Source organism: Schistocerca americana, chromosome 7, assembly GCF_021461395.2.
Source record: "Schistocerca americana isolate TAMUIC-IGC-003095 chromosome 7, iqSchAmer2.1, whole genome shotgun sequence".
NCBI classification, from domain to species: domain Eukaryota; kingdom Metazoa; phylum Arthropoda; class Insecta; order Orthoptera; family Acrididae; genus Schistocerca; species Schistocerca americana.
In genome coordinates, this window is record NC_060125.1 from 303,664,611 (window position 1) to 303,681,484 (window position 16,874).

Genomic DNA, 16,874 nt, shown 5'->3' on the forward strand with positions numbered 1-16,874 from the left:
GTACTTTCTTGATCACGGTAAGGTACGTAATAACTACGGCATCCATACGCAAAGCATTTCACTTTCGTTTATGATGAGGTAAGTATATTGACTTCAGCACAACTTTGCTTACAGAGGATGATAACTACGACACTTCCACAGAATTATCTTACAGCAAGATGCACATTTAGCGCAACAGGACACGCATTTGATAGATTAATTTTGTACTAAAGCCATTTATTTTTCAAGATTTTTGAATTACAAAGAAAGTTTTCCATGATACATTTCATTCCATTGCTGTAATCTGTAACACCTGAGGGTATAATTACATTAATCCTCAGGGGGGTACACGCTTACTTTGTGTACCATGTGTTTGGCAGGCAGAAGGAGCCCTAGCTAATATGGTATTTGCTTACACAACTTTACACATCGGTACCATATTTCTGTAACACATAAAATATACAGCTATCTGATTATTTAAACAGAGAAACAAACAATTTTTACTACATCAGTGAGAGATGTTTAGCAATTACACAGTTGAATAACTTCAGACTTATGAAATTGTATTTTGTCTGTATTTTGTGAACTGTTCATATTTTTTCGGATCCATTGTGATACTATGAGAGCTTTGAATGATGTATTTGGCATGGGATCATGATTTTTATAGTACGTTTGAGGTAGATGACACTTTTGACATGAGCAGAGAATTTTTTTTAGGTTTTGAAATTATTGAAGGGAGCTACGATCATTTTGAGATTTGGCTGAGGTTTCATGATGTTATGATGACGATGTGTATTACGCTGTTGCTGTATGTTTATGATCAATAAGCTGATGCTATATGAGGAATTTGATTATGCTCTGTATTTATTATGATGAAATATTGAATAAGTGTCGACGAATATGTATAAGTGTAATAAGGTAAGGAATATTAAGTAGTGGTTAGGGACTCTGGTTTGTGAAAAAGGTTGTTGGAAACCAAGAATCGTACTTTAAGAGTTATGAAATGTATGTAAATGTGTGAATGTATTACAATGCTGATGAAAATTTTTTGGACTCTGTTATATCAATAGGATTTTATTTCTACAGATTCGTAAAGCAAATTCTTGACCTGTGAAATATTTTTATATGAGACTGTCACTGTAGCGAAAACTGCTGTCATAAATATTTCGGTAAGAAAGGTAAGTGACCGTGACGTAATGCGTTGTGAGCGGCCAGGTGTGCCAGCTGCCTTGAGAAAAAGCCATTAGTGTGTGCCTTTCAGAGGCATAGGTAGAAAAAAAAAGAGGGCATTATCCTCGCAACTGACATTTCTTTGTCGAAAGCATCGCAAATACGACACGCTCAAACTTGAAAACATATGATTATACCATGGAGCTTTTAATTTATGATATTTAATAAAATGCCTAATGAAACGATGAGAAACATTTCACGGCTATTGTCTTGCTAGTTGAGAGAAATGCCATATGGCTTACTTTATGTACTTATTTACTCATTTTGTTTAATATCTAGTTTCTAGCTGCACTGCAGCATTGGTTAAAATAGAACTTTATAGATGTACTAATATAAATATTTTCTGTCTACAGATCCAGTAAATACTAATTTTGTAATACAGTTCCCAAAAAAAAAATGAGTGAGCACAAAGACATTTCCCTTCACAGGAACTGCATACATAGTTTTCTTTTCATTGGTAATATTTTTGGTAGAATAAATTCTTGTGGTGCACCACTTTAATTACATAGACATTAAGATGTGAATATACATTTCCCTTGTCTGCATTGTTGTCTTTAGTGCAGTATTTTTTCTGCTTGAGCTATGTCATGTTTAGATATAAGTTATTGCATTTGCTGCTGCTGTTTGCCAGGCATAGTGATACTAAATTTCACTTTGTGTTACTCTGTTAAGCCAGTGTTACTACTGATTTATTTTTCTTGTTGCTGTACATTGGTTCATATTAGTTGTAATGTTGGATTGCTTGGTAATTTAGATTTCCTGTAGCTTACTTTGACAATTTACATTTTTTTGTCATTGCTGTTTGTGTTAATTGTTTTGTGTTGCTGCATTGCCTCGTCCCTTCGTTTAGCATCTGAGCTCAGTAGATTTAAGTTAGCTTAAGAGGGGGTAGGCTACATAAGAAAACGAGTGGTGGTGAATTGGAAGAAATGCATTGAGAAGCTATAAGAAAATGGTTTGGCCAAAAAAAGTACTTTGAAAGAGGATATGAACAAAAAAGTAGGGTTTAGGAACAACAGGTTAAGGTTGGATTTTCTTGGAAATAAATGATGAGGTAAGATAATGGAAACTAAATAATGAGGTAAGAAATATGTGAACGTATAAATACAGAAAGCATGCTTGGATAGGAGTTTTTTGGTGGAAACAAATGTTGAAATAAAAGGAAAGATATAAGGAATGTAGTTTTTGGTTGGACTGCAGTACCAAATGTCACACTGAAAACAAACCCTGTCCTGTATTTTTGTGTTATTATGCTATGTATATTTGTGTTTTTCCTGTCTTTATGTGTTTAGCTGATATGAGTTATGTTGTGGAATTTTTCTAATAATATGTTATTTACTTTGTAAAGATGTTTAGACATTATTTATTCTTTTTTGTTTTAATGCTCATGTGTAAAGTTGATGTTTCAAAAGTTATTCTGATCTTTTATGTATTTACTTATGTCATAATTTCTATAACACTGATGTGTATGTTAGTTCGATTATTTTGTAAAGCCCATATTACTACAAATGTTATCTGTATTGTTATGTTCATTAATGATATATTTTGTACCTTTGTCATTATATTCTTATGTTATAATATTGTAATTGACACCAGTTCAGCAAATTAAGTAACTTGTAAGCATTCATTTCACTGCACACGTTTCTGTTGGTCATAGTATATGGACAATATGTGAGAAGTAGGGTCTGATAGTGTTTGCATGTGTGTTGATAATTCAGCAAGGGACTGGTTAACAGCATTGCTGATTCTAAGGATATTCCAAAAAGTTTTGTGAGTGCACAAGTGGCGGTTATGGACTTGCCATATTCTCTGCAAGACTCTTCGATGGTGGTTGTGCACATGCACAGTCGCAACAGATGGCTGCTGGCCGTCTCTACCAGGACTGCAGTGGGTCTGCACCTCTGGTGGCCCACCAATACCGTAATCTCTACCAGGACTAAAGTGGGTCTACTCTGTGATGACCTACGTACCAATATTCTTCAAAACTTCGACTGACTCTGCGGTGGGTTTGCTCTGTTGTGGCCCATTACCTGTCTGCATGTCAAGAGTCAGCACTGTCTTTTCGTTGAAAGGACAACACTACTTCTTCCAGACTGCATGGAAATCCACTACTTCCGTGTGTATTTTCTTCTACTGCTCAGACTTTGAGAAAACACTGCTATTTTACTGTGATGAACGATCAGGACTGTCTTTATGGACTGTGAGAAAATTTTTGCTTTTGACCAACATTGTATCAATAAGTGTGTGCCTTTGATTTCTTTGTTATTGTAATTATCAAAAATTTTTTTCAAATCTGTATTGGCCACTGCCCAAAACAATTTTTAAAATTTTTTGTGGGGAGCATGGGGGCTATGTAAGTAGGCTGTTTAGGTTTTTCTTATTGGTAACGCCATATAGCACTCTGTATGAAAATAACTGGATGTGCTGTGTGCAGTCTGTGGCTAGTTTGCATTGTTGTCTGCCATTGTAGTGTTGGGCAGCTGGATGTGAACAGCGCGTAGCGTTGCGCAGTTGGAGGTGAGCCGCCAGCAGTGGTGGATGTGGGGAGAGAGATGGCGGAGTTTTGAAATTTGGAAGACTGGATGTCATGAACTGATATATATATTATGACTATTAAGGTAAATACATTTTTTGTTCTCTATTAAAATCTTTCATTTGCTATCTATGCCTATCAGTAGTTAGTGCCTTCCATAGTTTGAATCTTTTATTTATCTGGCAGTAGTGGCGCTCGCTGTATTGCAGTAGTTCGAGTAAGGAAGATTTTTGTGAGGTAAATGATTTGTGAAAGGTATAGTTTAATGTTAGTCAGGGCCATTCTTTTGTAGGGATTTTTGAAAGTCAGATGTCAGTTTAAGCACAGTCTTGTATAATTGCTCAAAGGGGACGTTTCACACGCACCCCGCCGCCGCCCAACGTAGAACAAATGTTATTGTGCGGTTCGGCCCCAGTGGACATCCCCCACCCCGGGAACATCTCATACCAGACGAGTATAAACCCACATGTTTGTGTGGTAGAGTAATTATAGTGCACATGTACGTGGAGACAGTGTTTGCTCAGCAATCGCCGACATTCTGTAACTAAGGCGGAATAAGGGAAACCATCCCGCATTCGCCGAGTCAGATGGAAAACCGCCTTAAAAACCATCCGGAGACTTACCGGCACACCGGACCTCGACACTAATCTGCCGTGCGGATTCGTGCCGGGGACCGGAACGCCTTCCCGCTTGGAACGCAGCTCGTGAGACTGCCCGGCTAGCCGGGCGGGCAGCATTGGTTTACTGTAAATGGAACTCGAAAATTTATGACAGATGTGTGTCCTCTGATATAAGCTTTTAACTGCAGCTAAAAGCCTCAAACGCTTTTCGTATAACATTTAATAGACTTGATTTCCAATTCTGTTTCTATTCACTTTCGTTAGACTATAAAATATTCGTGTGTAGCTCGAACTATTGGTAGAAAACTCTGTCTGACAAAAAAGAATAAGAGAGGGCGTTCAATAGGTAATACAACATCTTTCTTTTACATAAAGCAGCCGGCCGCTGTGACCGAGCGGTTCTAGGCACTTCAGTACGGAACCATGCTGCTGCTACGGTTGCAGGATCAAATCCTGCCTCGGACATGGACGTGTGTGATCTCCTTATGTTAGTTAGGTTTAAATAGTTCTAAGTCTAGGGGACTCATGACCTCAGATGTTAAGTCCCATAGTGCTTAGACCCATTTGGACCATTTGAGCCATTAGTGAAAGCAGATTGGTTTTATTCAGGTTTCTAATTCGCCATATTATTCCCCACTCTTTTGGCTACAAAATCCTATTTTTCAAAATAATCTCCATTCAATGCTACGGCTTTACGCCACGTTATTAGAAGCGCCTGTATGTCTGCATGGTACCACTCTACTGGTCGACGTCCGCATCAGTGACCGCCATATTTTCTACGTGCTGCTTCCTGTAGAGTGCGCCCTTCGTTGGGTCATACAGATGGAAGTAGAGAGGTGCGAGATCAGGGCTTTAGGGTGGAGGAAGAAGAATATTCCACTGAAGTTACATGACCTTCTCTCGGGTACGCAGACTTGCGTGAGCCCTTGCTTTATTGTGGATAAGTCGATTTACATTTTTGTGGCGACGAACACACTGTAATCGTTTCTTTAATTTCCTGAGAGTAGCGCAATATACTTTAGAGTTGATCGTGGCAGCATGAGGGAGGACATCAGACAGAATAACTTCTTCAGAGTCCTAGAAGACTATCGCTTCGACTTTACCAGCTCAGTGTGTGGCTTTGACCTTTTTCTTCAGGAGAGAGGTGGTGTGGCTCCACTCCATAGATTGCCGTTTGGTTTCCGAATCGAAGTGATGAACCTATGTTTCATCCCCTGTGACGATGTTCGGCCAAAAATTGTCACGTTTGCCCTCGTAACGTGGAAGCAATTCCGTACAAATTGTACTTCGTTTCTCTTCTTGGTCTTCCGTTAGGCGGCGAGGAAACCAGCGGGCACACACCTTTGAATACCACAAATGCTGGACCAATGTGTCAGCACAGCCAACAGAGACTTCCAATTGCGCTGCGAGGTGTTTGCCGGTGACCCATCGAGGATCTGGAATGAGAGTGCCCGCACATTCCAGGAGTCACAGCTGTGTTCAGCTGGCTGGCACACGGGAAGTTGGACAGATTTGAGCGACCTAGTTGTGATGATACAGATGCCTCGCCCTAGGACTCATCATGCTTTCCTTTACTGCCAGTTCTCCGCTGACCGTCTGCAGGTGCCTATGAATGTTGGCGATGCTCTGGTTTTCCATCAAAAGAAACTCAATTACAGCTCTTTGCTCGGAATACACCCTCGTTATAGACGCCACTTTGAAGACATGTATAGCTCCACCATCTATGGGAACTTCGTGAAATTACAAGGGCTGAGGCACGAATATTCCACAGTGACCCATAACAAATTCTACAGTTTTGCAACCGAAGTTGGCAGGGGCGTTACTTGTTGAACGCCTCTTGCACGTTACACTGATTGTGTTGAAAAGAGCTGCGATCAGAAGGATCCGACGGATCCACTGCAAACTGGACGGGTATGTTGTGCACCATCAACTATACCAGTGATTACTTTTAATTGGTCGGCCGCACATTTGTTGAGCTTAGGAAGGGACTTGAAGTCGTTCTGACTGGTTGACACGGAAGGATGTCAAACGCTTGTACCGACCAGTACGAAGCCGGTAGCTTCTCTAGACCATCAACTGGACAAACACTATGTTCAGACAACACGTTCTAAGCCAGGTGGCCCAGTTAGACGATTTCAAGAGGGTCTGGATTGTTGGGCAGCAGGAGGCTGGGTGGTCCTGTCATCGTACTCTAATGCGTGCCACGTGACTCATAAGGACACATCCAATGCTCGTTGCCGGCGGGAATGGATGCACGAAGGTACGCATGCATGACATGTGAGAACTGGACGTGCTGCGTGTACTGCAAGGAGGGAGGAACGACGGATTGTCAAACGCACGCGAAGAGATCCAGCGGTAACGACAGACGGCATCAGATGGCTGACCTGCTTCCTTTGCAACATCCCGCAAGTGTACGTACCACTGGCATGTAGTTGCAAGACGCAGACCTCGCCACATGCCGACCGTCACGAAGCCTGCAACTCGCATCTCCAAAACTTAGCATCCGACTCGCCTTTTTTTGGCAACGATGGACGTGGGGCCGTACAGACTGACAGTAGGTCATATTTAGTGATGAGTCCCGCTGCTGCCTTGGAGACGAAGACCACCGCACACGAACTTGCAGGTGCATTGGAGAGCGCCACAGAGCAGTCTGTGGTCTCCAAATGCACAGCTCGCAATCCTGGTGTGATGGTGTGGGGGTTGGTATCCCATGGTGTCAGTTCACCTTTAGTGTTCCTAATGGGCTTCGTGACAGCCACATAGTATGTGGAGGTCTTGCAACCATTGACTGCCTTCCGCGAACGCCCACACCTATGCCTTATATCAATAGGACAATGCTTGTCCTCATACCGCTGCCATCTCTTAAGCTTGCCTGGCGGCTGTAGATACTCTGTATGGCCAACCGCATCGCTCGATCTTATGCCTCTCGATGATATATGGAGTGCCACGGAGTGTGTCAAAACAACCACACCCCTGCCCACCTACCCTTTACCCATCAACCTGAGGGAATTTCGAGCACAGATGCAAGAGGTATGGGATGGAATATCGTAGGACTAGATTCGATGCTTATACAATTCCATACCCCTACGTCAGAGCGCTTGTATTCACAATCATGGGGCCCACAGTGCCACGCAAGAATCTGTGGCATGTCGTTCTTCCTGCCTGTCCTGCCAGCTTGGCAGTGCTGCTGTGGGGCTAGTGCTTGGCCAGAGTGTGGGGTTGGAGGAGTTTCTGCTGCAGCTAGTGCAGCTCCAAGGTGACCTGGCGTAGCGTGAGACTGAAGTGGTCAGTCATTTGCTCCAGTATGAACAATCAAAATTTCCCAGAGATCATCACTGTGGTAACGATGGTGCCACCAGGAAGCCTGCAGTGCAACACCAGTGCTCAGTGTCAATTGGGGTCAAGGTCAGGGTAATGGCCAATGTTGTTGGTGGAAGTGGCCTGGGGCTAGAGGTGCCGGACACCAAAGAGGGAGATGTGGCAACGACTACAAGAAAACCCACAAGATGTGGTTGGTGGTGCACACAGATGATGAGTCCCGAGGCGATGCCAGCGGTCACATGCAGTGCTGGCACAATTCGTTTTAGATGGGAATGGCAGGCCTAAGGGGTAGCAAGTGGTTCAAATGGCTCTGAGCACTATGGGACTCAACATCTAAGGTATTCAGTCCTCTAGAACGTAGAAATACTTAAACCTAACTAACTCAAGGACATCACACACATCCATGCCCGAGGCAGGATTCGAACCTGCGACCGCAGCGGTCGTGCAGTTCCAGACTGAAGCGCCTAAGGGGTAGCAGTGGGCCACAGATGGAGCTGCAATGACGCAGCAGTGCAGACTGAGACAGGGAGAGTTGGTTGATGGGCAAAAGACAAGATGGTGACAGCTGGAACATGGAATGACACGCATCCAGGCAGTTTGAAGAACCAACAGTTGATGTGGGGCGTGACTGGTGGGTTTTGGACATCTTTGACTAGGAGGCGGGTTGGTGCCTTTCCCCAGTGGAAAGAGACGTAGACGGAGCACTAGAAGTGTGCTTTCGTAGTCAGCAGTGATTCTTTGTCAGTTGACAAATGGTTCAAATGGCTTTGAGCACTATGGGACTTAACATCTTAGGTCGTCAGTCCCCTAGAACTAAGAACTACTTAAACCTAACTAACCTAAGGACATCACACACATCCATGCCCGAGGCAGGATTCGAATCTGCGACCGTAGCAGTCCAGCGGTTCCGGCCTATAGCCCCTAGAACCGCACGGCACCGCGGCCGGCTGTCAGTTGACAAGTTGTCAGGTTCAGAGCTGTGTGCGGCACGTATGATATATAGTGACTGAGGTCGTACATATATTTAGAGTGCGACGGTTCATTAGTGTTACTACATTAAACTTTCTCTAATGGTCCGCTTGCAGTGCAGTGGAGTGGATGAGGAAGACACCTGCTCGCGTTGTACACGAAGCTGCCAACCGTTTTCCACTACCTTGAGACTTCACGTTGCAGCATATTCATTCCAAGATCTCCTCAGATACAGTGTCGTCGGTGTATCTCCTCTAACGGCGCTAGTGTCAACAGCATGGAGCACCGCAGCAGTTCGGCGGGCGGCCTTGTACACTGGCGACCGCCGGTATGAAGATTCGACGCCAGTAAATAAGGGAGACTCGCTAAGTTCGAGACTGCAGACGCAGCGCTATACGAGGGGCTGGCAGAGCGTGCGGGGCATTCTAGCGGGACACTACAATACTTGTAGCTAAGTTACAGCGTCAAAGTACAATAGAGAGAAACACTTCCCCGATATTAATTTCCGAGGCTACACTCAATTTCTAGTGTTTAATAGTGTTCATAGTGTAAGCACATTACGCTGAGGTGACAAAAGTCGTGGCATAGCGATATGCACATATACACATGGTGGTAGTATCAGATACTCAAGGTATAAAAGGGCACCGCATTGGCGGAGCTGTCACTTGTGCTCACGCAATTCATGTGAAAAGGTTTCTTTCGTGATTATGGCCGCACGATGGGGATTAACAGGGTTTGCACGCGGAATGGTAGTTTGAGCTGGATGCATAGGACTTTCCGTTTCCGAAATCACTAGGGAATTCAATATTCCGAGATCTACTGTATCAAGAGTGTACCGAGAACATCAATTTTCAGGTATTACCTCTCACCACGGACAACGCAGTGGCTAATGGCCTTCACTAAACGACCGAGAACAGCGGTGTTTTGAGTACATTTTTTAGTGCTAACAGACAAGGAAAACTGTGTGAAATAACCGCAGAAATCAATGCGGGACGTACGACGAACGTATCCTTTAGGACAGTGCGGTGAAATTTGGCGTTAATGGTCTACGGCAGCACGAGATCGAATTGAGAGTCTTTGCTACAGCAGGCCATCCCCTACTGCGCCTCTTTTGGGCTCGTGACCATATCGGTTGGACCCTATACGACTGGGAAACTGTGGCCTGGTCAGATGAGTCACGATTTCAGCTGGTAAAGACTGAAGGTAGGGTTCGAGTGTGGCGCTGAGTCCACGAGGTCTTCAAGAAGGTACTGTGCAAGCTGGTGGTGACTCCATAATGTCTACATGGGATCGACTGAGTCCTCTGGCCGCACTGAACCGATAATTGACTGGAAATGGTTAGTTTCGGCTACTTGGAGAGAATTTTCAGCCATTAATAAGCTTCATGTTTCCAAACAACGATAAAATATTTATGGATGACCATGCGCCGTGTCAATGAGTCACGACTGTTCTTGACTGGCTTGAAGAACATTCTAGACAGTTCGAGGGAATGATTTGGTACCCAGATGACCCGACGTGAATCCCATCGAAAATTTATAGGACATTATGAAGAGATTAGTTTGTGCAGAAAATCCTGCGCTGACAACACTTTCGCAATTATGGACGACAATAGAGGCAGCATTTCTACAGGGGACTTCGAACGACTTGTCAAGTCCATGCCCCGTCGAGCTGCTGCACTACGCCCTGTGACCTCAATGTGTTTCATTGTAGTAGTAGTGCGTAGCTGGAAGCGGTACTGGCTGGCAGAGGTAGATGCTATTCTGATTTTGTTCATTTGTCGTACAATACTGCGATGGGGCCCTTCTGTAACATCTGTGAGCAGAGTGTTATAGTATTTAATTTTGTATTTGTTGCTCTTGTTTCGTGCCCCTTCAATGTGTTGCTCGGTCAGTACGTAAAATTGATTTTTTAAATAACAATTAAATCTATACTAGACATTAACAAAAAATATCTTTACTTCAGAAATTCTTTTCTTGCCATTGCCACTATACATTATATATAATCTGTACTTCGGCGATCCTCAACCATTTTGCTTGAAAACGCCACATTTATAAAAAATCCTAGCTCAATGTCAAAGCATGAATAAAATTATGCGCATTGGTAAAACTCTGTACACACTCGAAAATCATAACGTGCACATCCCCTACGCGTTTAAAATTAACTACGAGGCCGACAATGTAGTATTCTTAACTGGCAATGGCAGCTGCGCTGCAGAAACAAGTAGTTATTGTTGTGAGCGCAGTCTGACTCAGAGGTGCAATTCTGCTTAGCCAACCTGAGAATCACCGCAAGCTAACGCCATGAAACATGAACCTTACCGTTTGTGGGGAGGCTTGTGGGCCTCAGCGATGCAGATAGCCGTACCGTGGCTGCATCCACAACAGAGGGTATGTGCTGTGAGGCTAGACAAACAAATGGCTCCTAAAAAGGGGCAGTAGCCTTTTCAGTAGTTGCAGGGGCAACCGCCTGGATTATTGACTGAGCTGGCCTTGTAACTGGCACTGCAAACAGCTGAAAGCAAGGGGAAACTACAGCCGTAATTTTTCCCGAGGGCCTGCACCTCTACTGTTGGTTATATGATGATGGCATTCTATTGGGTAAAATATTTCGTAGGTAAAATAGTCCCCCATTCGGATCTCCGGGCGGGGACTACTCAAGAGGACGTCATTATCAGGAGAAGCGAAACTGATGTTCTACGGTTCCGAGCGTGGAATGTCAGATTCCTCAATCAGGCAGGTAAGACAGAAAATTTAAGAAGGAAAACGGATAGGCTAAAATTGGTCGTAGTGGGGATTAGCGAGTTCCGTGGCAGGAGAAACACGACTTCTGATCAAGTGAATGTAGGGTTATAAGCACAAATTCAAATCGGGGTAATGTAGAGTAGGTTTAATAGTGTATAAGGAAATAGAAACGGAGGTAAGCTAATACGAACAGCTTAGTGAACACATTATTGTATCCAAGACAGACTCGAAAGCCATCCGACCGCAGTGGTGTCAAGTTCATATGCCATTTACCACCACTGATGATGAAGAGATTGAAGAAATATATGATGAGACAGAAGAAATTATTCAGATTGTTTAGGGAGAAGAAAATTTAATAGTAATGGGGGTCTGGAATAAGGTAGTATGAAAAGGAAGATTAGGCAAAATAGTAGGTGAATATGGACTGGGGTAAGGAATCAAAGAGAAAGCCGCCTCGTAGAATTTAGGAAAGAGCGTAATTTAATCATCGGTAATACTTGGTTTGAGAATGATGAAGAATACTATATACGTGGAAGAGACCAGAAGGTTTCAGGCAGATAATACAATGGTAAGACAAAGATTTCGGAACCAGCTTTTAAATTTTAAGACATTTCTAGGGGCAGATGTGGACTATGACCACAATTTATTGGTTATGCACTGTAGATTAAAACTGAAGAAATTGGAAAGAGGTATAAAATCAGCGAGATGGGAATTGACATTACCAGAGGTTGATGAGAGTTTCAGAGTGAGCATTAGGCAACGGTTGACTGGAACAGGGAAAAGGAATACAAGAAAAGCCGAATTGGCATCTTTAAAAGCTGAAATAGTTTCAGGCAGCAGAGGATCGATTACGTAAAACGTCGTCATTAGGTAACACAAGAGATATTGCATTTAAATGATGAAAGGATAAAATATAAAAATGCCGTAAATGAAGGAGGTGAAAGGGAAATACAAACGTCTAAAGAACGAGATGGACGGGCAGTGCAAAATGGCTAAGCAGGAGTAGCTAAAGGACAAATGTAAGGAATTAGAAGCATATTGCATATTTCACTAGGGTAACGACAGATACTGCCTACAGGAAAATTAAAGACACCTTCGGAGAAAAGAAAAGAAACTGTATGAATACCAAGGGCTCAGATGGAAAACCAGTGTTAATCAAAAAAGGGAAATCTGAAAGGTGGAAGGAGTATACAGAGGGTCAAAGGAAACGTAGTTGAGGGCAATATTGCAGAAATGGAAGAAGACGTAGGTGAGGTGGGAGATATGATACTGTGAGAAGAATTTGACAGAGCACTGAAAGATGTAAGCCGAAACAAATCTCCGTGAGTAGACAACAGTCCGTTAGAACTACTAATAGAATTGGGAGAGTTAACCACGACAAAACTTTTCCATCTGGTCAGCAAGATGTATGTGACAGGTGAAATAGCTTCAGACTTCAATAAGAATATAGTAATTCCAGTTCCAAACAAAGAGGTGCTGACAGGTGTAAAAGTTAGCGAATTATCAGTTTAATAATACTTCCGAAATATTAACACGAATTCTGTACAGAAGAATGGAAAAAACTGGTAGAAGTCGACCTCGGGGTTCCAGAGAATTGTAGAAACACCAGAGGCAGTACTGGTCCTACGACTTCTCTTAGAAGACAGGTGAAGGGAAGGTAAACCTAAGTTTATAGCATTTGTAGATTTGTAGAAAGCTTTTGACAATGCTGACTGGAAAACTTTCTTTGAAATTCTGTGGGTAGCAGGGGTAAAATAGACTGAGCGAAAGGCTGTTTACAACTTATACAAAAACCAGAAGGTAGTTGTAAGGGTTCAGGGACTTGAGAAGGGAGTGAGACAGAGTTGTAGCCAATCTCCCATGTTATTCAAGCTGTACATTGAGCAAGCAATAAGGTAAACAAAAGATGAATTTGGAATAAGAATTAAAGTTCAGGGAGAAGAAATAAAAACTTTGAAGTTTGTCCATGACTTTGTAGTTTTGTCAGGGATAGAAAAGGATTTGAAAGAGCAGTTGAAAGGAATGAACCATGTCTTGAACATCAGAAAAAGCAAAACGAGGATAACGGAACGTAGTCAAGTTAAATCAGGTGATGCTGAGGAAATTAGATTAGGAAACGAGACACGTAAAGTGTCATTGCTTTCCTTAGAGTAGAATTCAGTGGGAAATGCTTCTCAATCACTGAAATGACAAGACAGCTAAAATCCAAACTTTATGCCCAACAATTAACTTTTTTTAAATTTATTAGACAATAATGAAGCAGCAACTGGGACGTCTTTCCGCTCTTCAAAAATTATTGCATAGAATAGAAACCGCACGAGTCAAAATTGCGGTTTAGATGTTTCAGATACGTTACTTGATAGTAAAAACTGAGATAATTAATGTGTGCAGCTTTCTGCAAATACAGTAATGAGGGGGGTTGAAGTAATGAGCTCTGACGTTACTTCTCAATTTAAAACTGAGTTTGATATCTGCTGCAGCTATTTTTCCCTATAACATTACGAATTAACTGATACAGTTCGCCGTTTTTACAAGAGTGGCGTCTGATAATTTCCTAATGAGACAGGTAAAGGTAGACGTTTTACCACCAACAGGACGCAGTACAGGACAGGAAATAATTTTGACAGTTAAAGATCTTATTAACTTTGAAAATATTCCTGTAAAGAAGTTGGTGGGCATAGCAATTAATGGCGCCCCTGCGATGGTAGGCGGAGGGAAGGAGTTCATAGCCATGTGTTGTAAAGGCAACAGTTTTCAGAAATTTCTGATCACCATTGTATGATACACCAGCAGTCACAGTGTGGAAAGTTTTTAATTATGAACAATGTAATGAAAATAGTTATAAAATTAATGAACAGAGTTAGAGCCCATCCAGTTCACATAGGTTTGTTCAGAACATTGAACAGTGAACTAGAGTGCCGATGTGGTGATCTACCACTTCATACGGAAATGCGTCGGCTTGTTAGAGGCAGAGTTTTACAACGTTTTAAAGAACTGCTTCCTGCATTAGCAGAATTTTTGAAAGAATGAGGCGAATCCTTTTGGGAACTATCCATCGGTCCTCGATTTGGCTTTTTTCGAAGACATCACGGAAAATTAAGTACTTTAACTTGCAGCTTAAAAGTAAAGTTAAAGATAATGGTGGAACAATTTCAGATGTAGCTTCATTCCCGAACAAACTGAAACTATGGGTAAAAAGTCTCAACCAAAGTGCACAGCACCACTCTGTCTGTTTGAAACAAATCCTTGACGAGCAAGACTCTTCAACTTCTCCTTACAACAGTAAACAATACTTCGAAATTCTTTCAGATTTGAAGATTCAGTTCAACAAAGCCTACCAAAACATCAAAAGCATTTCATTTATTGCACTGTTTGTCAAATTAACTTTTGTAGTGGGTGTTGCTGGGGGGGTTCTCCACTTGCATCATGAAGAATTTTGAATTTCAAGAACACAGTGCTTCAGTGGAGTTGGAAGTGATTGTTTTTTTAAATGATTCGTATTTAAAATCGCTTTCTTCCCACTCTGAAAATATGTGGCCTATTGCTCCTAAAGAAAAATGCTCAGTTTTCGTCCAGATCAGTCTCAAAGCGAAGGCAATGTTCAGCTCTACATATCTGTGTGAGCTTCCCATTGTCAGTATGAAATTTATAAATACCAAGTACAGAAACAGACTTGGACAACTATATTGGAATCGCAGCCACTGTCTACTGCCAGTACCAAAAATATTGTTGAACAAAAAACCAGTGAAACACTTTTCATTAAAGTTAATAAGCCTGTTAAAATTATATTCTTACATTTGTAATTTATTACTAACAGCACTTCAGTTTCTTTCTTGAGTAGAACTGAATTTCAGTTTCTTTTTATTAAGCACAGTTTAACTAAAATTCATTTCACGTTTATTAGAAATGTAAGTTTATAAGTACTGACAAATGCAATATTTTTGAAAAGTTCTTATGTCTTTTATACTTTTTATTTTTGTTTACGTATTTAATTTTTTTAGCTCACACTAGAATTTGAAGTCGGTACCGTAGCTTACAAGCTGCGTAAGTTTGTCGACGACTGTTCGGGACTTTCCCTCATATTGATGATTCTCTACACTGAGCAGTGTGTGAGAGTGAATCGATCAATTTTAAAGGGACATATTAGGTTCCAATATAATTACCTGCTGGTGCGCTGAAATAATCTCTCCATGGGCTTGCAATAATTACACGTGTTCTCAGTGAGTTTGCTGATGGATACGTATTTAGGAATGTAAAAATTATTCCCAGCTGAAAATAAATGACATTTAATTTATCTGGATGAAAATGTGCGTTTCAGGGCTGAATCTACGCTAGCCTTGCTTTGACCTAAAACCACAGGCAAAAATGAAGAGAGAAGTATTCGCCAACCCAAGCCACATACACCGCATGGCCAACTTAAATACATTAGCATTGCAAGCGTGCACATACTGCATGTTATGCATAATGAAATTAGCTCTTCAAAGTTTTGTGACATTTGGAGCAAATGCTAATAGCCATAAACATGCTACACACTTTAAGAAAAAGTACGAAGATTTTTGCTGCTTCCACATACTGTCTCGTGCAAGTAGAGGTGAAATGCAGTATACATAGATCTTTAGCTTTAGTAAAATGCCTCCAGATTGAGTTTGCAACACTCATGCCCTAGTTGATCTCTATTTGTAGTTATTATTTGAATAATGAATTATTTTGCACTAATAACACTCACCAGAAATAAATATTGAGATTGTAAGGTGCCAGGCAAATCCAACACCTTCCATGAAAACCCTGACATGATAAGCAAATCCAGTAGTATGTCACATAGCTCCGAATAAATCATGACATTAAATTAACAAAAGTAATACGAGTAACGAGTGAGCAAATGGAATACCACAGACTAACACAAGAATGCCTAAATGCATGTCATACCTTCCCACGGTGAGACAGACGCAGTTCTGAGGGGAGAAACGAGAACAGAAGCCGAGAGCAGAACCGTGTTAAGCGAGAAGGCCCTACGATAAGGGACGGACACCCACGTCGCCAGCTAACTGCTACGACCACACCACCCGCAAGTTTTTAGCGTGAGAGTTTTTCGCGTCTTTGTTACATTAGGACCACCCCCCAGCCCATGTTAAAAGCTAGAGCCCTCCAGAAGAACAGTATAGATCTTACGATAACACAAAAAGGGCTACACCACCAGCAAGTTTTAGCGTGAGACTTTTTCACGTCTCTGTTACGTTAGGACCACCCCCCAGCCCATGTTAAAAGATAGAGGCCTCCAGAAGAACAGTATAGATCTTACGATAACGCTAAAAGGACCACACCAGCTGCAAGTTTTAGCGTGAGATTTTTTAGCGTCTCTGTTACGTTGCAAACCTTAAAAACATTGCCCCACCAAGAAAAGTATAACGTTTCTCATTGGATGGACAGAATTTTTGTAGGCGGAGCTTAAGGTTAACATTGAGACCCTGATTGGTCAGATGG